The sequence below is a fragment of the Balaenoptera acutorostrata genome, chromosome 2, assembly GCF_949987535.1.
Source record: "Balaenoptera acutorostrata chromosome 2, mBalAcu1.1, whole genome shotgun sequence".
NCBI lineage: Eukaryota > Metazoa > Chordata > Mammalia > Artiodactyla > Balaenopteridae > Balaenoptera > Balaenoptera acutorostrata.
In genome coordinates this window covers 69,470,039-69,495,046 of record NC_080065.1, presented here as the reverse complement: position 1 = coordinate 69,495,046, position 25,008 = coordinate 69,470,039, and the positions used below count along the sequence as shown (strand labels likewise).

Sequence of the window (25,008 nt, the reverse complement as noted above, 5' to 3'; positions counted from 1 at the left end):
TTTATTAAAGACTATCCTTTCCTACTGCAATGCTGTTACTTTTGTCATAAATTATGTGACCGAATATGTGTACAAGGTTCAATTTTTGTTTTGTTTGTTCTTTGCAGGTGTGCAATTTCAAATATTATACATTTGGTTTGTCACGGTTACAGTGAATAGTGATTCTGTTACTGTGATCCAGCACATTTATAATCTCTTGCTGACCCTGCCATTTAAAAGTTTGATAAACCTCCCTTCTGAGTATTAAAATCATTTATGTAAAATGTTGACCAGAACAAGCTCAAGCATAGACTTCTGTGGCTTGCCATTAGAAACAAGCCTCTCTTAGACATCAATCACTACTACTAGGTGGCTGTACTGCTTATACCTCCATTTAAGTCACAAGGATATCAAGATGGTCCTTCGTAAAACCTACCTACTCTGTCAGTCTAGGAGTGCTATTAAAAAAAGAAAAGAAAAGAAGGGAAGGGGAGGGGAGGGGAGGGGAGAGAAAAGAAATTAAGACAGACATTTTTCTTAGTGATCCCACTCTCATTTCTAATGATTACGGGTTATTCTTCTATTAATTCGAAAACTATTCTTCTGGTAATTCACTCTAGAATCTTGCCCAGATTGACCTCAAACTTACCAGACTGCGATATGCCACATTCTACTTAGTTCAAAGCAAGAAACTGTATTTTTTCTAATACTGGAATATTCTTTGCCCATGTACACTTCATTAAGAGATACCTAAGCTATAGATGCTAACAAAACTAAAGGAATACCGTAAAAATTACAAGTATGCAAAGAAAAAACATTATAAAAAGTCAAAACGAGGAACAAAGCACACACTTCAAAGATGAAAAACTAGAGAGAATTATTCTTTAATCACATAGCGTGAATCTCTTACTAGGTGATCCTAAAAAAGCTAAGAGTATAAAATTGCCTCAAATTTTTATGACCAATATAAATACTATGTTGTGACAATCCAAAGGTAAATTATTAATTGACATTTCATTGATAACTAATAAGTTTTAAAAAAAGCCAAATTTTTAAATCATTTTAATTTGCTATCTCAATTTAAAACTATTATGTTCTCCTAAATAAAGCATCATATTTTTCTCAATTAACAAATGAATATGAAAATCAAAACAACTCTTTCTGTCAGATCTTCACAAAACAAAACTAACTTCTCTATCTTCTGGGGGATGAGAGGCATGCTTAATTATAGAAGGCTAGAGCTGTACTATCTTACAGAAAAAAGCACAAGGAAGCAGAGAAACTTCCAGAATGATAGAAAAAATATCTAAAATTAACAGTGTAATGAGATTGGTTCAAGATGGTGGAGTAAAAGGACATGCTCTCACTCCCTCTTGCGAGAGCACCGGAATCACGACTAACTGCTGAACAATCATTGACAGGAAGACACTGGAACTTACCAGAAAAGATACCACACATCCAAAGACAAAGGAGAAGCCACAATGAGATGGTAGGTGGGGCGCAATCACAATAAATTCAAATCCCATAACTGCTGGGTGGGTGTCTCACAAACTGGAGAACACTTATACCACAGAAGTCCACCCACTGGAGTGAAGGTTCTGAGTCCCACGTCAGGCTTCCCAACCTGGGGGTCCGGCAACAGGAGGAGGAATTCCTAGAGAATCAGATTTTGAAGCCTAGCAGGATTTGATTGCAGGACTTCGACAGCACTGGGGGAAACAGAGACTCCACTCTTGGAGGGCACACACAAAATAGTGTGCACATTGGGACCCAGAGGAAGGGGCAGTGACCCCATGGGAGACAGAAACAGACCTACCTGCTAGCGTTGGAGGGTCTCCTGCAGAGGCGGGGGCTGGCTGTGTCTTACCGTGAGGACAAGGACACTGGCAGCAGAAGTTCTGGGAAGGAGTACTTCCCAGAACTAATGGCATGAGCCCTCCCAGAGTCTGCCATTAACCCTACCAAAGAGCCCAGGTAGGCTCCAGTGTTGGGTCGCCTCAGGCCAAACAACCAACAGGGAGGGAACCCAGCCCCACCCATCAGCAGACAAGTGGATTAAAGTTTTACTGAGCTCTGCCTACCTGAGCAACAGCCAGCTCTACCCACCAACAGTCCCTCCCATCAGGAAACCTGCACAAGTCTCTTAGAAAGCCTCACCCACCAGAGGCTAGAAGCAGAAGCAAGAAGAACTACAATCCTGCAGCACGTGGAACAAAAACCACATTCACAGAAAGATAGACAAGATGAAAAGGCAGAGGGCTATGTACTGGATGAAGGAAAAAGATAAAACCCAAGAAAAACAACTAAACGAAGTGGAGTTAGGCAACCTTCCAGAAAAAGAATTCAGAATAATGATAGTGAAGATGATCCAGGACCTCGGAAAAAGATGGAGGCAAAGATCGAGAAAATGCAAGAAATGTTTAACAAAGACCTAGAAGAATTAAAGAACAAACAAACAGAGTTGAACAATACAATAACTGAAATGAAAACTACACTAGAAGGAATCAATAGCAGAATAATTGAGGCAGAAGAATGAATAAGTGACCTGGAAGCAGAATGGTGGAATTCACTGCTGCAGAACAGAATAAAGAAAAAAGAATGAAAAGAAATGAAGACAGCCTAAGAGACCTCTGGGACAATGTTAAACGCAACAACATTCGCATTATGGGGGTCGCAGAAGGAGAAGAGAGAGAGAAAGGACTAGAGAAAATATCTGAAGAGATTATAGTCGAAAACTTCCCTAACGTGGGAAAGGAAATAGCCACCCAAGTCGACGAAGCACAGAGAGTCCCATACAGGATAAACCCAAGGAGATACATGCCAAGGCACATAGTAATCAAACTGGCAAAAATTAAAGACAAAGAAAAAATATTAAAAGCAGCAAGGGAAAAACGACAAATAACATACAAGGGAACTCCCATAAGGTTAACAGCTGATTTCTCAGCAGAAACTCTACAAGCCAGAAGGGAGTGGCATGATATACTTAAAGTGATGAGAGGGAAGAACCTACCACCAAGATTACTCTACCCAGGAAGGATCTCATTCAGATTCGACAGAGAAATCAAAAGCTTTACAGACAAGCAAAAGCTAAGAGAATTCAGCACCACCAAACCAGCTCTACAACAAATGCTAAAGGAACTTCTCTAAGTGGGAAACACAAGAGAAGAAAAGGACTACAAAAACAAATCCAAAACAATTAAGAAAATGGTAATAGGAACATACATATCGATAATTACCATAAACGTGAACAGATTAAATGTTCCAACCAAAAGAAACAGGCTCGCTGAATGGATACAAAAACAAGACCCATATATATGCTGTATACAAGAGACCCACTTCAGACCTAGGGACACATACAGACTGAAAGTGAGGGGATGGAAAAAGATATTCCATGCAAATGGAAATCAAAAGAAAGCTGGAGTAGCTATACTCATATCAGATAAAATAGACTTTAAAATAGAATGTTACAAGAGACAAGGAAGGACACTACAATGATCAAGGGATCAATCCAAGAAGAAGATATAACAATTATAAAAATATATGCACCCAATATAGGAGCACCTCAATATATAAGGCAACTGCTAACATCTATAAAAGAGGAAATCAACAGTAACACAATAATACTGGGGGAATTTAACACCTCACTTACACCAATGGACAGATCATCCAAACAGAAAATTAATAAGGAAACACAAGCTTTATATGACACAACAGACCAGACAGATTTCACTGATATTTATAGGGCATTCCAGCCAAAAACAGCAGATTACACTTTCTTCTCAAGTACACATGGAACATTCTCCAGGATAGATCACATGTTGGGTCACAAATCAAGCCTCAGTAAATTTAAGAAAATTGAAATCATATCAAGCATCTTTTCTGACCACAACGCTAATGAGATTAGAAATGAGATTAGAAATCAATTACAGGGAAAAAAACATAAAAAACACAGAAACATGGAGGCTAAACAATACGTTACTAAATAACCAAGAGATCACAAAGAAATCAAAGAGGAAATCAAAAAATACCTAGAGATAAATGACAATGAAAACACAACGACACAAAACCTATGGGATGCAGCAAAAGCAGTTCTAAGAGGGAAGATTATAGCAATACAAGCCTACCTCAAGAAAAAAGAAGAATCTTAAGTAAACAATCTAATCTTACACCTAAAGGAACTAGAGAAAGAAGAACACACAAGAGCCAGTTAGTATAAGGAAAGAAATCATAAAGATAACAGCAGAAATAAATGAAATAGAAACAAAGAAAACAATAGCGAAGATCAATAAAATTAAAAGCTGGTTCTTTGAGAAGATAAACAAAATTGATAAACCATTAGCCAGACTCATCAAGAAAAAGAGGGAGAGGACACAAATCAACAAAATTAGAAATGAAAAAGGAGAAGTTACAGCAGACACCAGAGAAATACAAAGCATCCTAAGAGACTACTACAAGCAACTGTATGCCAATAAAATGGACAACCTGGAAGAAATGGAAAAATTCTTAGAAAGGTATAACCTTCTAAGTGTAAAACAGGAAGAAATAGAAAATATGAACAGACCAATCACAAGTAATGAAATTGAAACTGTGATTTAAAATCTTCCAACAAACAAAAGTCCAGGACTAGATGGCTTCACAGGTGAATTCTATCAAACATTTAGAGAAGAGCTAACACCCATCCTTCTCAAACTCTTCCAAAATATTGCAGAGGAAGGAACACTCCCAAACTCATTCTATGAGGCCACCATCACCCTGACACCAAAACCAGACAAAGATACTACAAAAAAAGAAAATTACAGACCAATATCACTGATGAATATAGATGCAAAAATTCTCAACAAAATACTAGCAAACAGAATCCAACAACATAGTAAAAGGATCATACACCATGATCAAGTGGGATTTATCCCAGGGATGCAAGGATTCTTCAATATACACAAATCAATCAATGTGATACACCATATTAACAAATTGAAGAATAAAAACCATATGATCATCTCAATAGATGCAGAAAAAGCTTTCAAAAAAATTCAACACCCATTTATGAAAAAAACTCTCCAGAAGGTGGGACTAGAGGGAACCTATCTCAGCATATTAAAGGTCATATACGACAAACCCACAGGAAACATCATTCTCAATGGTGAAAAACTGAAAGCATTTCCACTAAGATCAGGAACAAGACAAGGATGTCCACTCTCACCACTATTATTCAACACAGTTTTGGAAGTCCTAGCCACGGCAATTAGAAGAAAAAGAAATAAAAGGAATACAAATTGGAAAAGAAGAAGTAAAACTGTCACTGTTTGCAGATGACATGATACTATACATAGAGAATCCTAAAGATGCCACCAGAAAACTACTAGAGCTAATCAATGAATTTGGTAGAGTTACAGGATACAAAATTAATGCACAGAAATCTCTTGCACTCTGACACACTAATGATGAAAAATCTGAAAGAGAAATTAAGGGAACACTCCCATTTACCATTGCAACAAAAAGAATAAAATACCTAGGAATAAACCTACCTAAGGAGACAAAAGACCTGTATGCAGAAAACTATAAGACACTGATGAAAGAAATTAAAGATGATACAAACAGATGGAGAGATATACCATGTTCCTGGATCTGAAGAATCAATATTGTGAAAATAACTATACTACCCAAAGCAATCTACAGATTCAATGCAATCCGTATCAAATTACCAATGGCATTTTTACAGAACTGGAACAAAAAATCTTAAAATTTGTATGGAGACACAAAAGACCCCGAATAGCCAAAGCAGTCTTGAGGGGAAAAAACAGAGCTGGAGGAATCAGACTCCCTGACTTCAGACTATACAACAAAGCTACAGTAATCAAAACAATATGGTACTGGCACAAAACAGAAATATAGATCAATGGAACAGGATAGAAAGTCCAGAGGTAAACCCACGCACCTATGGTCAACTAATCTATGACAAAGGAGGCAAGGATATACAATGGAAAAAAGACAGTCTCTTCAATAAGTGGTGCTGGGAAAACTGGACAGCTACATGGAAAAGAATGAAATCAGAACACTCCCTAACACCATACACAAAAATAAACTCAAAATGGATTCGAGACCTAAATATAAGACCGGACACTATAAAACTCTTAGAGGAAAACATAGGAAGAACACTCTTTGACATAAATCACAGCAAGGTCTTTTTTGATCCACCACCTAGAGTAATGGAAATAAAAACACAAATAAACAAATGGAACCTAATGAAACTTAAAAGCTTTTGCAAAGCAAAGGAAACTATAAACAAGACGAAAAGACAACCCTCAGAATGGGAGAAAATATTTGCAAATGAATCAATGGATAAAGGATTAATCTCCAAAATATATAAACAGCTCATGCAGCTCAATATTAAAGAAACAAACAACCCAATCCAAAAATGGGCAGAAGACCTAAATAAACATTTCTCCAAAGAAGACATACAGATGGCCAGGAAGCACATGAAAAGCTGCTCAACATCACTAATTATTAGAGAAATGAAAATCAAAACTACAATGAGGTATCACCTCACACAAGTCAGAATGGGCATCATCAGAAAATCTACAAACAACAAATGATGGAGAGGGTGTGGAGAAAAGGGAACCCTCTTGCACTGTTGGTGGGAACGTAAATTGATACAGCCACTATGGAGAACAGTATGGAGGTTCCTTAGAAAACTAAAAATAGAATTACCATATGACCCAGCAATCCCGCTACTAGGCATATACCCAGAGAAAACCATAATTCAAAAAGACACATGCAACCCAATGTTCATTGCAGCACTATTTACAATAGCCAGGTCATGGTAGTAACCTAAATGCCCATCAACAGATGAATGGATAAAGAAGATGTGGTACATATATGCAATGGAATATTACTCAGCCATAAAACAGAACGAAATTGGGTCTTTTGTAGAGACGTGGATGAATCTAGAGACTGTTATACAGAGTGAAGTAAGTCAGAAAGAGAAAAACAAATATCGTATATTAACGCATATATGTGGAACCTCGAAAAATGGTACAGATGGACCGGTCTGCAGGGCAGAAACTGAGACACAGATGTAGAGAACAAACGTATGGACACCAAAGGGGGAAAGCACCGTGGGGTGGGGGTAGTGGTGTGATGAACTGGGAGATTGGGATTGACGTGTATACACTAATATGTATAAAATGGATAACTAATAAGAACCTGTTGTATAAAAAAATAAATAAAATAAAATTCTAAAATTCAAAAAAAAAAAGAGTGTAAGATACCTCTAAACTGATAAGTTAGCAATAATTCTAATATCTACCTAAAGTTTACTCAGAAAATTATTCTTCTTCCCAGAAGAAAAAGACAGTTATATAATAACCATACTTGTAGCCACATCAATTATGTTAACATTTTTTAAATATGAAATTTGTAGATTTGACTACATCATAATCACTGAAAAAATATAATTATTTTTAAATATTTCACTTAGTCAGAAATTTTTCCTACATTGAGGTCTTCTTTGCCTAGATGTACTTAATTCTGAAATGCTTCATCCACTTGTAAATATTTTCTTTAGATCAATTAGTCAATACACTTAACATGCAGTAAACTACCCATATGGTCTGCAATTCTTAAATTTGAAAATTACTGGAAAATGTGTGTTACTGTTTTTCTATGCCAATCATTGAAAAATACATACCTAGAGGCTTACATAATTCTAATGGGCCTAAAACCACAATTCTGGGAGGGAAGAAGGTAATAGAAACTACCGATGAAGTGTTTTACCTGTATAGAATTTATATACACACACAAAGATACACACACACTTACACAGATTATTTTTTCTTAAATGTGCCTGAAGAACCCTGGCTATTTTTAGCATTAATGAAACTTAGAATTTCTCTAAAACAGCAATTGGTTTCACTGTTATTTCTTAGCATGTTTGAAACAAGTGACAAATTTCTAATTATAGAAACAAATTAATTTGAAATTCAATATTCCAGATGCCTATCAGTAAATCCTACTTTCACAATGATATAAAAGGCTTTAATCATAATAATGTTAAAAAGACATTTAGGGGTCAGATTAGTTCTAACATGTTTGAATTATTCATGTTTCAAATATTTTCCAATTTTCTGATTAACTCTAGATACTCATCACAGAAACTAAATGATTTTATTTTAAAGATTCTATTCTAGTTAACTCAGATTTGAAATTTTGGATGCTACCTGTGGGCCACACTTACAGACTTAACATATTAATAGCTCAAATGTGACAACTCAGTATCCTATAAGTATTTTATGCCTCAATAGCCTTATAAATGTTTTCTTTATGTCAACTGAGTCAATTTCCTGATAATATACTATTTGAACCAGTTTTGAAAGCACTTCATTCTTTTACTTACTGAGGTCACCCTCTCATTAAATATCAAATACAAAACATCTAAGACTCCACCGTAGAAACAGGAAAAAGGATGACTTGTAATGTCTTTTAAGATTCCGTAAGAGCGAATCAAGGATCTCTTTGCTTTCACCAGCACTGTAAATGGGAATAGTCAGCCATGGGTTTTTTGCCCCAAGACTAGTACTTGAAGAAAGGGGATGGAATCTTCAGAAGGACTGATTGATTAGGGCCATAAGAAAGACTGTGTTTTGTTTTCTAAGGGCACTAAAGGTCAGACTAGTATCAGCACCTCTCCCAGCCAGAGCCAAGGATCTAAGACAAGCCTGCAGGTGGAAACAGTTGGGTCCCACCCCAATTTGTACATCAGTAGCTTTATTGAGAGCTCAGAACAGTTGAGAATTGAGAAGCTTATCTTTAGTACTTTGTGTCTTTGATACTTGGCTTCTCTCTTAGAAGAGAAATAAGTTGTTGGCTGATGTGATCTAGACTCTGAACAAATACCATTCACAGTTGCTTCTGAATAAACAAGACACTTTTTAAATTAGTTTACAAAGAATTTTGTATGCCCTTTTAGATGCTGATAAGAAGCAATGCAGAAGCCAATTCTCTTAGGTCAGCTCAAGTTAGTGACAACACTGTATCATTGATAACACCATTTTGAACTTGAGCTTCTTTTATTTTCCTTTATAGTGAGTTATGGCTTCCTTTCAAGCTGCTTGGGCTGCAGGTGTTCAAACTTCTGCAGCTCTGCCAAGGAGTCGTACTTACGGATCAGAAAGGGCTAAAAGCATGTTTCTAATGAAGCAATTAACTTAAGTGCCCCCTTGTTGAGAAAAGTAGGCTGATAACTAAAGCGAGTTCAGAATAAAGATTAGCACACAGCACATGCTGTTAATAGTCTGTAATTAGATTCCTGATCACATTATTTTGTTTGACCTTCCTCTTTTTAAAAATGAGGAAAAGAAAAAAATATGAATTGTAAACCAAAAGTGTGGTGATAAATTTTTTTAAAGTTTATCATGTTACAAAAATTCAAGGATATATAAAAAGGAAAGAAAGGTTTATACAACAGCCACTAGGCTACTTATGTTTAAGACAAACATCATGTAACAATTTCAGAAAAGAAGACTATTTTCTTATTTGTTCAGAACTTTTTTAAAAGCAATGACTATTCCTGTTTATCTTATCAGAATTCCCACACTGAGTATTTTTTAATTAATAATTTATTCCTAGCATTTTCATTATTAATAGCATGTCGACTTGCTGGTTGTTACCTATGTGACCAAAGGGTAAATTAAGGTCTTTTTGAAAAATGACCACAAAATCAATTTACCTTTAAATTTCCAAAGCAATTAAAACAAAACTAACCTTCTATAGAAGAAATGCTTTCCTGAAATAATGTTTTCAAGTTAGAATTTTCTAAACTTTATGGGTGAAGAATTTACAGGATTCTTAAATACCTTTCTAATTATGTCAGGATTTTCTCCATTCGATTAAATTTGAAATGAAAGTAAGGTGACCATCTGTCCAGGCTTGCCTGAGATTTTCCTGGTTTTAACACTGAAAGTCCCATGTCCTAGGAAATCTCTCAACCCCAGGCAAACTAGGATGGTTGGTTACCCTAAGTAAGAGCAAAATATAATTAAGATTGTTGGTATAATCTTGTTCAAACACTTGTAATATACAGCTGATATTCAAGGAAGACATTAAATAAACAACCTGATGCTTCAGGAATAAAGCATTAGAACAATAAAATAAGTCTAAACCTAAAGTATCTTTGCCATGGTTACAGACTATTCTCAATTATCTCTTATGAGTATGGAATGCCAGCTGCTGGCATTCCAAATATCATATTACTGCTCATTTCCTCTGCTTATCTTTTACAAACACCATTAATAATCATTAGTTTCAGTGATTCGTTCAGATTCCACTTCCTCTCCTTTCTTTTCTCTTACCCAATGAAGTATTAAAAAACAATAAAATGGCCTAAATAAATTTCCCACATAAAATCTAACACCTAGAATTGGACTCAAAGTTCCAAGACTATGATTTCCTTTATATTCATCAAATGGACACTCTTGATTACAAACAACCTTGGCAGAAAGAATGAGAGTATACTTAACATTTTGGAAACTTTCTAAATGTTCACAACAATACTTCCATTCTAATTGCAGTTTCATATGAGAAAGACACTTAACAGAAATGAAGAAATAAGATAGTACCTCAAATATATTATTAGCTTAAGCAACAGTATTTTTTCATTAAGAATTTAACAATTATGATTTCTTAAGCCTCAAAATTTTGACCCTCTCTCATATTTTAATTTCAGAAAGAGTGAAGAGGTTCCTATGAAACACCATCAGTTAAGCTTACACACAGTTGTTGGGCTACACCATGCAGGCCTGCAAGGCCTGTACTTGCCCAGCTTCGAGACCGAAGAAAGAGCCTGGAGTCAGCAACAGAGACATCAGTGGTTTAATGTATAAGGGGAGCTTACATGTCTGAAGCAAGATCCTGGAGCAACACCTCACCAAGTGCGGCAGACAGCAGGCAGGATGTGATGGCAGGCTTCGCTCCCGGGGCGGGGGTGGGAAGGGGGAGGTTCCCAACTGGGAAATGACATCAGGTGGGCTCCTCAACTACCAGGGAAACTAGCAGAGGGGCATGGGCCCCTCACTGCCTCTTGATATGAACGATCACTAGCTGGGGCAGGGGCACGTATGTAAGAAGGTCAGTCCTGTGAGGAGAGTGTAGGTGAAGCAGGCACTGGTTAAGCAGGGGATGTACAGATCAAGAGAATAGACATCTTGGGTGGCCTGATCAAAAAGATCAAAAGATTGAAGCCTTTTCTACTTGAAAAATGTGCTGCTCAGAACTGAAATGTAACTAAAAGCACTTGTATGGAAAAGAAACAAAACTTGTACTATACTTTTCCCCCACTCACAAACCCACCATTTACTTAAAACTATACCCATTTATCTGCCTATTTTCTAATGGCAAACAAGGGGATGAATGATAAGACTGGGGTACAAATGAGAGTTAACCCTGAAAAAAAACCCTACAACATACCCTCAACTGGTGACCCTACCTAATTCAGCCAAACAAAAATATTTAGGAACCATATGAAATTGCCAATATTTCACATTTTTAACCTATAAAAAAAATGGCAATTTCACATGGTTCAAATAACACTAAGTTATAAATGGCACATGATTACTTAACATACCTAACTGGACGAATAATTACATACTTATCTCCCATGCTGTAACTGCTGAGTCTGAGTCATTTTCAAGCACATCCCTGAACATATTGTGGATAACTCTAGTGGGAGGAGATTCCAAGGTCAAAGAAAAGATTCAATTCTGAGTCCCCTTATGTGATGCATTCTCAAATTGAATTAAAACTTTATACCCCTAAAATTTCAATCAAGCCTTGTACAATTTATGAAGAGTACAAGTCCTAACACCAGGAGTGTCTTTTGTTTATCATGAACAGCCCCTTTCAATCATACCAGTGTTTATACTAATGAGTTGACTTAGGGTGGGGTCACTAGATAGCCTCAGGATGTGGCTGGTCACCAGAAAGGCCAAAAGATTAAAGGGTTGGCACTTGCAGCCTCACCCCCACCTCAACTCCAGAAAGGAGTGTGGAGCTGGAGATTGAGCTTTATTAAAACTCTGGAACAAAGAAATTGGGGGGAGGGGTGCTTCTGGGTTGGTGAACATATCAAAGTACTGGGAGAGCGGCTTGCCCAGTCAATGCACTGAAGCTCTGCACCCTAACCTCCTATACCTTGTCCTATGCATCTCTTCCAGTTGTTCCTCAGCCGTATCTTTTTTACTGAACCAGTAAATAAAGGTAAAGTGTTTTAGTGTTTTCCTGAGTTCTGTAAGCCATTCTAGCAAATTATCAAACCTGAGGAGATGGTCATGGGAACCCCCAATTTATAGCAGGTCAGAAGTATGGGTGACCCAGGACTTGCAACTGGCATCTGAAGTGACGGCAGTCTTGTGGGACTGAACCCTTTAACCTATGGAAACTAACACTAACTCCAGGTAGGCAGTGTAAGAATTAAATTGAATTGCTGGACACCTAGTTGGTATTGGAGAACTGGAGAATTGGTTACTGGTGCTGGAAAACACCCCAATGTGCCAAACAAAATAGCCTCAGTCCAGCTTTATTTAAGGCTATTGGTGTATATCCTCTACTAAATCGGAAATCAATTCTTTTGTCCCCAAGCTCTTGGAATAGGGAATCTTTACCAGAGAAATCTGGTCTTTTCTAATGTCACTGGATAAAGACGCCCAGATTGGCCTCTCACAAAAAAAGTGACTTTTGAAATATGACAAGTCATGCATAAATATTTATTTAGATCCTGCCAGACAACAGGTACTATGTTAGGTGCTGGGAATAGACCTATGAATAAAATAGACATATCCCCTGACCTCAGAACATTTATACTCTCATGAAGAAAAGTCAAATAAACACATGTTACAAATCATTGAGGTTAAGAGCCATAAAGAGGTAGTAAGAGGCAACAGGGGAACCCAGATCAGACACACCCAGATTGACAGTCATGGGAAGCTTTCTAGAGGAAATGAGATCTAAGACCTAAAGGCTGAGTAGGAATTCTGAATCCACCCTTGCAACTGCCCTTTTGTTTATGCTATTCCTTCTCCTAAAATATCTATCGCTAGTCTATACCTGTGAATATCTATCCATCCTTCCAAGGTTCAGAAGCATTGAAAGCAGTTACGATCAGCCTCCAAGGATCCCAGCTGTCAATCATCTTATTCCCCAACTGGAGAAAAAAGAAAGAAGGTCTAATATAGGGAAGATATCAGGATCATCGTGTTCAGAGAGATTCTTCCAGCTCTTCCTCCCGATGGAAGAGGGCCTGAGCTGAATTATGCCCATTGAATCACTCAACAGTGAGTTTAGAGTATATAGCTTCTGACTCTGAAATGGAATTTTGATAGCTTCAGAATTCTACTACCACTCTGCTGACTTCCTATGGTTTGACCTCTACAACATTTGAATAAAGCAAGCAATGAAGTTAACCTAGATTAAAAGTCATTTGTTATGAAGGTATCAGAATTTTGGAGGCTGTGCTTCTACAGTGTGGAATGGCAGTGTCTGGCAGCCAATATCTGTAGCAGGCAGCAAAAAAATAAGGTCACATAGCTAAGAAAGAGCCTCTTTGCATTACCATATTAATCAGAAAGATTAATCAATCCATTGTCTTTTTCTGACTACAACAAAACATCAATTTTGAAACTAAATCCTAAAAAGATTCTGAAATAGCACTGAATCAGAGATGTTCATCCTATAAAAAAAATGAAAGTCATCAACAAAATTCAAACTACAGAGTTATCAATGATGATTTTTCTCATTAGGAAGAAGTTGGAAATATCACATTCTTTAGAAAATAAAAGAAATAATTATTTTTTGAACAAACACTTTTCCCAAAGAATTAATAAAATATTTAGTAACAAATGAAGCTACTTCGTGGAAGAGAAGTAAGTTTAATTTTGCAAGGAAGAATTTAAAAAGCTGATCTGAAAAGCCATTCAAAGTTAAGTTAGTTTCTAAGTCACTTAGTACATAGAACAAAACCAAAACTTTCCATAAATTGAAATAATGAACTGACATCAATTTGAGGGAAGCCAGTTAAAAAAAGTCCACTCCATTACCAGTCAAACATTCACTGAGGAAGCATTATGTACAAACTTTGTGCTCAATAAGAACTCCAGCGGATTAAAAAAAAAAAAAAAAAAAAAAAAGGAATGATGCCTTCCCTCAGAAGCTTTTAATCCAGTTACAATAACACGACTAAATACAGTTCTACAAAATTATAACTAAAATACAAGGTAGTATATAATTTTGCTAGATGTGAGTTAAAGTTATAATAAAAAAGTAAGGAAGAAATTGGGAAGATGGCAGAAGAGTAAGACGTGGAGATCACCTTCCTCCCCACAGATCCATCAGAAATACATCTATACGTGGAACTGCTCCTACAGAACACCCACTGAACGCTGGCAGAAGACGTCAGACCTCCCAAAAGGCAAGAAACTCCCCACGTACCTGGGTAGGGCAAAAGAAAAAAGAAACAACAGAGACAAAACAATAGGGACCGGACCTGCACCAGTGGGAGGGAGCTGTGAAGGAGGAAAGGTTTCCACACACTAGGAAGCCCCTTCGTGGGGGGAGACTACGGGTGGCGGAGGGGAGAAGCTTCAGAGCCACGGAGGAGAGTACAGCCACAGGGGTGTGGAGGGCAAAGCGGAGAGATTCCCGCACAGAGGCTCGGCACCAAGCAGCACTCACCAGCCTGAGAGGCTTGTCTGTTCACCCGCCAGGGCGGGCGGGGGCTGGAGCTGAGGCTTGGGCTTCAGTCGGAAATCAGGGAGAGGACTGGGGTTGGCGGCGTGAACACAGCCTGAAGGGGGTGTGCACCACAGCTAGCCGGGAGGGAGTCCGGGAAAAGGTCTGGAGCTGCCGAAGAGGCAAGAGACATTTTCTTGCCTTTGTTTCCTGGTGCGTGAGGAGAGGGGATTCAGAGCGCCGCCTAAACGAGCTCCAGAGACGGGCGCGAGCCGCGGCTATCAGCACGGACCCCAGAGACGGGCATGAGACGCTAAGGCTGCTGCTGCCGCCACCAAGAAGCCTGTGTGCGAGCACAGGTCACTATCCACACCGCCCCTCTTGGGAGCCTGTGCAGCCCGCCACTGCCAGGGTCCCGTGATCCAGGGACAACTTCCCCGGGAGAACGCACGGCGCGCCTCAGGCTGCTGCAACGTCACGCCGGCCTCTGCCGCTGCAGGCTCACCCCGCACTCTGTACCCCTCCCTCCCCCTGGCCTGAGTGAGCCAGAGCCCCGAATCAGCTGCTCTTTAACCCCGTCCTGTGTGAGCGAAGAACAGACGCCCTCAGGCGACCTACACGCAGAGGCGGGTCCAAATCCAAAGCTGAAGCCCGGGACCTGTGCAGAAAAAAGAAGAGAAAGGGAAATCTCTCCCAGCAGCCTCAGAAGCAGCGGATTAAAGCTTCACAATCAACTTGATGTGCCCACATCTGTGGAATACCTGAATAGACAGTGAATCATCCCAAATTGAGGAGGTGGAGTTTGGGAGCAAGATATATTATTTTTTCCCTATTTCCTCTTTTTGGGAGTGTGTATGTGTATGCTTCTGTGTGAGATTTTGTCTGTATACTTTGCTTTCACCATTTATCCTAGGGTTCTATCCATCCGGATTTTTTTTTTTTTTTTTTTTTTTTACTTTAAAAAGTTCTTTTCTTTTTTTCTTAATAATTGTTTTTTATTTTTTATTTTAATAACTTTATTTTATTTTATCTTACTTTATTTTATCCTATTTCTTTTTTTCTTTCTATATTTGCTCCTGTTTATTCTGAGCCTTGTGGATGAAAGGCTCTTGGTGCTCCAGCCAGGCATCAGGGCTGTGCCTCTGAGGTGGGAGAGCCAACTTCAGGACACTGGTCCACAAGAGACCTCCCAGCTCCACGTAATACCAAATGACGAAAATCTCCCAGAGATCACCATCTCAACACCAAGACCCAGCTTCACTCAACGACCAGCAAGATATAGTGCTGGACACCCTATGCCAAACAACTAGCAAGACAGGAACACAGCCCCATCCAGTAGCAGAGAGGCTGCCTAAAATCATAAGGCCACAGACACCTCAAAACACACCACCAGACGTGGACCTACCCACCAGAAAGACAAGATCCAGCCTCATCCACCAGAACACAGGCACCAGTCCCCTCCACCAGGAAGCCTACACAACCCACTGAACCAACCTTAGCCACTGGGGACATATACCAAAAACAACAGGAACTATGAACCTGCAGCCTGCGAAAAGGAGACCCCAAACACAGTAAGATAAGCAAAATGAGAAGACAGAAAAACACACAGCAGATGAAGGAGCAAGGTAAAAACACACCAGACCTAACAAATGAAGAGGAAATAGGCAGTCTACCTGAAAAAGAATTCAGAATAATGATAGTAAAGATGATCCAAAATCCTGGAAATAGAATAGACAAAATGCAAGAAACATTTAACAAGGACCTAGAAGACCTAAAGAGGAACCAAGCAATGATGAACAACACAATAAATGAAATTAAAAATACTCTAGAAGAGATCAATAGCAGAGTAACAGAGGCAGAAGAACGGATAAGTGACCTGGAAGATAAAATAGTGGAAATAACTACTGCAGAGCAGAATAAAGAAAAAAGAATGAAAAGAACTGAGGACAGTCTCAGAGACCTCTGGGACAACATTAAACGCACCAACATTTGAATTATAGGGGTCCCAGAAGAAGAGAAAAAGAAACGGACTGAGAAAATATTTGAAGAGATTATAGTTGAAAACTTCCCTAATATGGGAAAGGAAATAGTTAATCAAGTCCTGAAAGCACAGAGAGTCTCATACAGGATAAATCCAAGGAGAAACATGCCAAGACACATATTAACCAAACTATCAAAAATTGAATATAAAGAAAACATATTAAAAGCAGCAAGGGAAAAATAACAAATAACACACAAGGGAATCCCCATAAGGTTAACAGATGATCTTTCAGCAGAAACTCTGCAAGCCAGAAGGGAGTGGCAGGACATATTTAAAGTGATGAAGGAGAAAAACCTACAGCCCAGATTACTCTACCCAGCAAGGATCTCATTCAGATTTGATGGAGAAATTAAAATCTTTACAGACAAGCAAAAGCTGAGAGAATTCACCACCACCAAACCAGCTTTACAACAAATGCTAAAGGAACTTCTCTAGGCAAGAAACACAAGAGAAGGAAAACACCTACAATAACAAACCCAAAACATTTAAGAAAATGGGAATAGGAACATACATATCGATAATTACCTTGAATGTAAATGGATTAAATGCTCCCACCAAAAGACACAGACTGGCTGAATGGATACAAAAACAAGACCCTTATATATGCTGTCTACAAGAGACCCACTTCAGACCTAGAGACACATACAGACTGAAAGTGAGGGGATAGAAAAAGATATTTCATGCAAATGGAAATCAAAAGAAAGCTGGAGTAGCAATTCTCATATCAGACAAAATAGACTTTAAAATAAAGACTATTACAAGAGACAAAGAAGGACACTATATAATGATCAAGGGATCGATCCAAGAGGAAGGTATAACAATTGTAAATATTTATGCACCCAACATAGGAGCACCTCAATACATAAGGCAAATACTAACAGCCATAAAAGGGGAAATCGACAGTAACACAATCATAGTAGGGGATTTTAACACCCCACTTTCACCAATGGACAGATCATCCAACATGAAAATAAATAAGGAAACACAAGCTTTAAATGATACATTAAACAAGATGGACTTAATTGATATTTATAGGACATTCCACCCAAAAACAACAGAATACACATTTTTCTCAAGTGCTCATGGAACATTCTCCAGGATAGATCATATCTTGGGTCACAAATCAAGCCTTGGTAAATTTAAGAAAATTGAAATCATATCAAGTATCTTTTCCAACCACAACGCTATGAGACTAGATATCAATTACAGGAAAAGATCCGTAAAAAATACAAACACATGGAGGCTACACAATACACTACTTAATAACCAAGTGATCACTGAAGAAACCAAAGGGGAAATCAAAAAATACCTAGAAACAAATGACAATGGAGACACGACGACCCAAAACCTATGGGATGCAGCAAAAGCAGTTCTAAGAGGGAAGTTTATAGCAATACAAGCCTACCTCAAGAAACAGGAAACATCTCGAATAAACAACCTAACCTTGCACCTAAAGCAATCAGAGAAAGAAGAACAAAAAAACCCCAAATTTAGCAGAAGGAAAGAAATCATAAAGGTCAGATCAGAAATATATGAAAAAGAAATGAAGGAAACAATAGCAAAGATCAATAAAACTAAAAGCTGGTTCTTTGAGAAGATAAACAAAACTGATAAACCATTAGCCAGACTCATCAAGAAAAAAAGGGAGAAGACTCAAATCAATAGAATTAGAAATGAAAAAGGAGAAGTAACCACTGACACTGCAAAAATACAAACGATCATGAGAGATTACTACAAGCAACTCTATGCCAATAAAATGGACAACCTGGAAGAAATGGACAAATTCTTAGAAATGCACAACATGCTGAGACTGAACCAGGAAGAAATAGAAAATATGAACAGACCAATCACAAGCACTGAAATTCAAACTGTGATTAAAAATCTTCAAACAAACAAAAGCCCAGGACCAGATGGCTTCACAGGCGAATTCTATCAAACATTTAGAGAAGAGCTAACACCTACCCTTCTCAAACTCTTCCAAAATATTGCAGAGGGAGGAACACTCCCCAACTCATTCTACGAGGCCACCATCACCCTGATACCAAAACCAGACAAATATGTCATAAAGAAAGAAAACTACAGGCCAGTATCACTGATGAACATAGATGCAAAAATCCTCAACAAAATACTAGCAAACAAAATCCAACAGCACATTAAAAGGATCATACACCATGATCAAGTGGGGTTTATTCCAGGAATGCAAGGATTCTTCAATATATGCAAATCAATCAACGTGATACACCATATTAACAAATTGAAGGAGAAAAACCATATGATCATCTCAATAGATGCAGAGAAAGCTTTCGACAAAATTCAACACCCATTTATGATAAAAGCCCTGTAGAAAGTAGGCATAGAGGTAACTTTCCTCAACATAATAAAGGCCATATATGACAAACCCACAGCCAACATCATCCTCAATGGTGAAAAACTGAAACCATTTCCACTAAGATCAGGAACAAGACAAGGTTGCCCACTCTCACCACTATTATTCAACATAGTTTTGGAAGTTTTAGCCACAGCAATCAGAGAAGAAAAAGAAATAAAAGGAATCCAAATCGGAAAAGAAGTAAAACTGTCACTGTTTGCAGATGACATGATGCTATACATAGAGAATCCTAAAGCTGCTACCAGAAAACTACTAGAGCTAATCAATGAATTTGGTAAAGTAGCAGGATACAAAATTAATGCACAGAAATCTCTTGCATTCCTATACACCAATGATGCAAAATCTGAAACTGAAATTAAGAAAACACTCCAATTTACCATTGCAACAAAAAGAATAAAATGTCTAGGAATAAACCTACCTAAGGAGACAAAAGACCTGTATGCAGAAAATTATAAGACACTGATGAAAGAAATTAAAGATTATACAAATAGACGGTGAGATATACCATGTTCTTGGATTGGAAGAATCACATTGTGAAAATGACTCTACTACCCAAAGCAATCTACAGATTCAATGCAATCCCTATCAAACTACCAATGGCATTTTTCACAAAACTAGAACAAAAAATTTCACAATTTGTATGGAAACACAAAAGACCCCGAATAGATAAAGCAATCTTGAGAAAGAAAAACGGAGCTGGAGGAATCAGACTCCCTGACTTCAGAGTATACTACAAAGCTACAGTAATCAAGACAGTATGGTACTGGCACAAAAACAGAAACATAGATCAATGGAACAGGATAGAAAGCCCAGATATAAACCCACGCACATATTGTCACCTTATCTTTGATAAAGGAGACAAGCATATACAGTGGAGAAAAGACAGCCTCTTCAATAAGTGGTGCTGGGAAAACTGGACAGGTACCTGTAAAAGTATGAAATTAGAACACTCCCTAACACCATACACAAAAATAAACTCAAAATGGATTAAAGACCTAAATGTAAGGCCAGATACTATCAAACTCTTAGAGGAAAACATAGGCAGAACACTCTATGACATAAATCACAGCAAGATCCTTTTTGACCCACCTCCTAGAGAAATGGAAATAAAAACAAAAATAAACAAATGGGACCTAATGAAACTTAAAAGCTTTTGCAAAGCAAAGGAAACCATAAACAAGACCAAAAGACAACCCTCAGAATGGGAGAAAATATTTGCAAATGAAGCAACTGACAAAGGATTAATCTCCAAGATTTACAAGCAGCTCATGCAGCTCAATAACAAAAAAACATACAACCCAATCCAAAAATGGGCAGAAGACCTAAATAGACATTTCCCCAAAGAAGATATACAGATTGTCAACAAACATATGAAAGAATGCTCAACATCATTAATCATTAGAGAAATGCAAATCAAAACTACAATGAGATATCATCTCACACCAGTCAGAATGACCATCATCAAAAAATCTAGAAACAATAAATGCTGGAGAGGGTGTGGAGAAAAGGGAACCCTCTTGCACTGTTGGTGGGAATGTAAATTGATACAGCCACTATGGAGAACAGTATGGATGTTCCTTAAAAAACTAAAAATAGGGGCTTCCCTGGTGGCGCAGTGGTTGAGAATCTGCCTGCCAATGCAGGGGACACGGGTTCGAGCCCTGGTCTGGGAAGATCCCACATGCCACGGAGCAACTGGGCCCGTGAGCCACAACTACTGAGCCTGCGCGTCTGGAGCCTGTGGTCCGCAACAAGAGAGGCCACGACAGTGAGAGGTCCGCGCACCGCGATGAAGAGTGGCCCCCGCTTGCCACAACTAGAGAAAGCCCTCACACAGAAACTAAGACCCAACACAGCAAAAATAAATAAATTAATTAATTAATTAAAAAAAAAAAAAAAAAAACTAAAAATAGAACTACTATACGACCCAGCAATCCCACTACTGGGCATATACCCTGAGAAAACCAGAATTCAAAAAGAGTCATGTACCAAAATGTTCATTGCAGCTCTATTTACAATAGCCAGGACATGAAAGCAACCTAAGTGTCCATCAAGAGATGAATGGATAAAGAAGATGTGGCACATATATACAATGGAATATTACTCAGCCATAAAAAGAAATGAAATTGAGTTATTTGCAGCGAGGTGGATGGAGTTAGAGTCTGTCATACAGAGTGAGGTAAGTCAGAAAGAGAAAAACAAATACAGTATGCTAACACATATATATGGAATCTAAGGGAAAAAAAAAAAAAGGTCATGAAGAACCTAGTGGCAAGACGGGAATAAATACTCAGACCTACTAGAGAATGGACTTGAGGATATGGGGAGGGGGAAGGGTAAGATGTGACAAAGTGAGAGAGTGGCATGGACATATATACACTACCAAACGTAAAATAGATAGCTAGTGGGAAGCAACCGCATAGCACAGGGAGATCAGCTCTGTGCTTTGTGACCACCTAGAGGTGTGGGATAGGGAGGGTGGGAGGGAGGGAGACGCAAGAGGGAAGAGATATGGGAACATATGTATATGTATAACTGATTCACTTTGTTATAAAGCAGAAACTAACACACCATTGTAAAGCAATTATACTCCAATAAAGATGTTAAAAAATAAAAAAATAAAAATAAATAAATTGGACTTGATTAAAATTTAAAAAAAAAAAAGTAAGGGAGAGATACCTTAAATACATGGTAGATGATATATGAAGTTGCTACATTTTATGATATAAAAAAAAATTACAGGCTCAGAATAAACAAAAACAAGAGATATTGAGTATGTCCATATGAGGAATCCAATGTTTATAAAATAAAATTCCAATAATAAACTAGTAGATTCACTAAAAACAACAACAATGTAATTCAATACCTTGAAAATTATCTTTAATTAACAAGTGAAACACATATTAGTAAATTCAATTCTTCCTGCATGAATACTCCTCTTTGGCCAAGATACAAGAATGTCCAATGAAACATAACACAAAATATCCAGCAAGTTGCCCACTGATACAAATGCTTTTCATTATAAAAAGGGACCTAGCTCCAAACTAAATAAAGATGTACATCAAAATAAATGATCAAATTTTCAAAAACAAAATCATATTAAATTTTTTGTGTCTTTTAGTATGGTATCTTGCTTGCTCAGAAAACATGGACAAATGATGACCATGACCAATTTCACAGAACTGCTGTTATTTGGAAATGCCTAATTTTTGGTTAAACCTTGTTTGGAAATTATCTGTAATAGAGATATCTATTTAATTGATGGCCAATAAGATTCAGTCAAGTTAGACTATTCTAGGACATGAAGATCATGGTTAGGGAGTTAGATGAAAACATTCAGTTCAGGTATATCTGGTTTAATATCTAAGGAGGTTCTTAGACTCAGGACAAAATGAAAAAGAGGGTGGTAATAATTTGAGAACAAAAACAACTAGATAAACACAGAAAAATTAAGGTACATATATAGCTAATTAAAATGTACGATACAGATAGAGCTTTATTAACTCATTACTTTATCCTAAAAACTCAAGTTATATGGTTGTCAGTGAGGGAGTGGAACAAAAATGAACTGAGCATAAGTCATGTGCTGAGAATTTTACATATATTGTTTTATCTTCAGAACCATTCTAAAAACAAGAAAACTGAAATTCAGCAAGGTGTAGTAAAGATAGAAGTGTATTCAAAACTAGGCCTATCCAACACACTGCCTTGAAAGTGTCTCAACCCTAGACAGCCTCTTTATGAGTCTCATATTTAACTTTACTTCTTAGCTCTCAGCCTCTCTCTGAATTATCTCATTTTATAATTATCAAGGTACTGAATTGCTTTTCCTTAACCTATAAACAAGGTATCACAATGTATTAACACAAATCTAAATCATGACCTGATGTATAACCCAAAATAACCCAGGTACAGACTTCAAATAGTAGAGGGAAAGTTCTTTATACAACTTTACTATACCTTCTCTACAAACAACTGCTTTATTTTAGATTATTCTAACGACAAACAGAATTTTCAAAGTATAGAGCCAATCCTTCTTCTACTAATGAGAAGAACTCATGAAATTCTAAAGAAAAACATCCTTTGAGTCTATATAGCTCAAGACAGGAACTCCTAACATCACTTGTTTTAAAATTAGAGAAGTGAAGAGTTACTAGAGTAATAACAAATTTATGGCCAGTAAACATGTCTATATATATAAGTATTCCTCTTCCCTTTCCCCACATTCTGACTTCTTTTATTTCCTAATACAAATTCTGTCTTAAAGCCAAACTTACTGTATTTTGAGATATAAACAGAAAAGAATTCATAACCCACTAGCTTAACCAGTACAAAAAAGAACTCATAACCCATTGGTTGCCTTGGTAAAAGCCATAAACCTCTACATAGCATTACCTATGATATATTCATGCTGAAAAAAAAAAAACAATTCAACAGAATCAGATCAAACCTCCGATTTATAGGAAACACAAGGGATGAAGGAACATGTTAAATGGCACTAAAGGGATGCAATCAGCAAAATCTAAACAGTGGGACACTTCACGGGGCAACTGACAGTTTTTTCAACAAATAAACTTCAGTGCAAAAGGGAGAGGGGGGTTGGACTATTTAAGTTAAAAGAGACTTAAAAGCCACAAGAAACTGCAATTTAAAGACCTTATTTAAATCTTGACTCAACCAACAAACTATTAAAATTTATGAAGTAGTAATTTGAGGAATCTGAAGACAGATTAGGTACTTGGTAGTACTAGGGAATTACTGTTAATTTTTTAAGCTATGTTAATAGAATTGTGGTTATGTTTTCTACAGTGTCCTTACTTTTTAAAGATACATGTTAGAATATCTACAGATGAAATGATATGATGTCTGGGATTGTTTAAAAATAATTTAGAGGGCTTCCCTGGTGGCGCAGTGGTTGAGAATCTGCCTGCTAATGCAGAGGACACGGGTTCGAGCCCTGGTCTGGGAAGATCCCACATGCCACGGAGCAGCTGGGCCCGTGAGCCACAATTGCTGAGCCTGCGCGTCTGGAGCCTGTGCCCCGCGACGGGAGGGGCCGCGATAGAGAAAGGCCCGCGCACCGCGATGAAGAGCGGTCCCCGCACCGCGATGAAGAGTGGCCCCCGCTTGCCGCAACTGGAGAAAGCCCTCGCACGAACCGAAGACCCAACACAGCCAAAAATAAATAAATAAATAAATAAATAAATAAGAAAATCCTTTAAAAAAATAATAATAATTTAGAAAAGAAGAGTGAAGTTTGAGTAAGATATAAATGAAATGAGATGGGCCATGAGTTGATAACTGTTGTGCTAGATAATAGGAATCCATTATTCTCTCTACTGTTACATATGTTTGAAATTTTCCATAATAAAATATATAAAAAGAAAAGTGGTAAGCTGTGACAAAGTGAGAGAGTGGTATGGACATATATACACTACCAAATGTAAACTAGAGAGCTAGTGGGAAGCAGCCGCATAGCACAGGGAGATCAGCTCGGTGCTTTGTGACCACCTAGAGGGGTGGGATAGGGAGGGTGGGAGGGAGGGAGATGCAAGAGGGAAGAGATATGGGAACATATGTATAACTGATTCACTTTGTTATAAAGCAGAAACTAACACACCACTGTAAAGCAATTATATACCAATAAAGATGTTAAAAAAATAAAGAAAAGAAAAAGTGTTTTCAAAAAAGTGTTCTTTGACCATCAGAATAATTGTTTGCATAGGGTACTTCTGTAAAAAAGAAAAAGTCGTCTATTAGAAATTTATTCTTACATATATAATTTAATACTTCAAAATTTAGGAGCCTATCTAAAGAAGTATGGATCTCATTATTTTGTCCTAGTAAATACTCCTATCTGATAAACATTACACCAGGGATACTA

At 37.6% G+C, this 25,008-nt stretch overlaps 1 protein-coding gene across 7 annotated transcripts in view; it reads right to left on the bottom strand.

Annotated features, from left to right (window-relative positions):
• The window catches only part of XRCC4 (X-ray repair cross complementing 4), a 274,654-nt gene that overhangs the window by 242,327 nt on the left and 7,319 nt on the right, over positions 1–25,008 (bottom strand). Inside the window, exon 1 of one of the 7 annotated variants that reach the window (XM_057541059.1) lies at positions 10,868–10,948. The exons of the other annotated variants lie outside the window; for them this stretch is intronic. The gene's annotated coding sequence lies outside the window, so the exon portion shown is untranslated. Of the gene's footprint in view, positions 1–10,867; positions 10,949–25,008 lie in introns of those variants that run through there. 7 annotated transcript variants of the gene reach the window in all.